The following is a 1,606-nucleotide window of genomic DNA, read 5'->3' as shown; positions in this document are numbered from 1 at the left end:
AGCCAGAAAGAGAAAGGCCACTGATCAGCTGCTCCAGTGCTCTTGACCAATCCTTAGCAAACACAAGGCACTTCTAAAGCAAACAGGTACCATGAAGTAGGGAAATAAAAACCGAAGAGCCACCTTCATTCCCCAGGATGAGGGGGAGGGGAGGGGGGGAATATCTCACTTTTATTTTCCTGAGAAAGTCATTGACTTTGGAACACAGCAGGGTGAGAGGAGGGAGGGAAGGAGGAACCTCGGCACAGCTCAGGGTTCCTGGACCAGCAGGTGCTAGAGGTCATCTTTTAACGTCTCCGTTTAAATCAGAGTGACTCGAGAGTAAAGGAAAAAGTTCATCATCTAATGCTGCCTTTTCTGGCTCCGTCTGGGAGATGGCACTCCGTCTTATCCACGCTATTTGTTAGGAAGGTAAGGAAAACACTTTTGTCAAGGTTAATTCCAACAGACTCACCACCGTTTGGGTATGAATAATGAATTTTATTTGGAGGGAGACGGGCGGGGGACAAGGCAGGTTTGTCCTCTGACTGCCCAGGAAGCAAGCATACATCTCACAAACATTGAGGAAGATTGCGTCTATTCACTTAAAGATCAAAATGCTTTAAGAATAGAATTTGGAGACTTCTGTCAGTATTCACAATCCCTCTAAACAGTTATCGTCTGTTACAATTATCAATGCCAGAAGCATACCTCAAGGTCCCCACAGACAAAATAAATCCTCTTGAATTCTATTTCAGCAACGGCAATTTAAAATCATCATCTTTGGAAGCTCTGCCGTAGCAGAGCCCAGCGCTCGGGAGTTTACGGGTCCGGCCATGGCAGCGTTCACCTCTGTAGCAACACCCGAATCATTTCACAAACCCCCACACCACAGGGACAGAAACTTCCATCTGCATTCTGCTGCGATGCTAACGAAACGCTGAATTGACCAGAAAAGCTGCCATTGTTTACTACTCCATGATCCTGCTGTTTGGCTTCATCTTCTACGTGGCTTTAGGGCTCCTACGTTTATAGGTGATCGGCGTGATTAATAACCGCTTAAAAGAATCGTTCTTCTAATTGCAGGACGTCACCTTGCTCACTATATTCGCAGCTGAGGAGAAAGCAAACATTATGAAAAAGCATCTTCTGGGTTCAGTTTTAAGTAAATGCTCGATTAGTTCCGGAATCGTTAGGCAGGTAATTAATTGTACACACTCGCGGTTTCCGAAAGGCCCCAGAAATGCCAGAACCGCCTTTAGCCGAGAGTTCTGGAGCCCGGCGGGGGGAAGTGAGGGATCCACACACACCGATCCCAAGGTCATTCCGGTATTAACGCTGGCATCTGCTTCAAGTCTCTGCAAAAGTCCCCGGTGCGTTCGGCAGCCTTCGCTGCGTCCGCAGGAGGGATTTCAGCTGCCAGAAAAGAAACATTTCCTCCAATCCTGTCGCGGCACTTTGAGAGAAACCATTCCCGTCGGAGTTAATTTCCTGCCGCGCATCCCCACGCCGCACACAAAGTCCTTCGGATTGCAGAATATCGCCGGTTATTCCCTAGGTCTACGAGCGGCACAGCGCGCACAGAACCGTTACTTTTTTCTCCGCTTCTTTGTTACGGCGACGAGGA

This window comes from Meleagris gallopavo, chromosome 10 (genome assembly GCF_000146605.3).
Source record: "Meleagris gallopavo isolate NT-WF06-2002-E0010 breed Aviagen turkey brand Nicholas breeding stock chromosome 10, Turkey_5.1, whole genome shotgun sequence".
NCBI lineage: Eukaryota > Metazoa > Chordata > Aves > Galliformes > Phasianidae > Meleagris > Meleagris gallopavo.
This window is presented reverse-complemented; position numbering follows the sequence as displayed.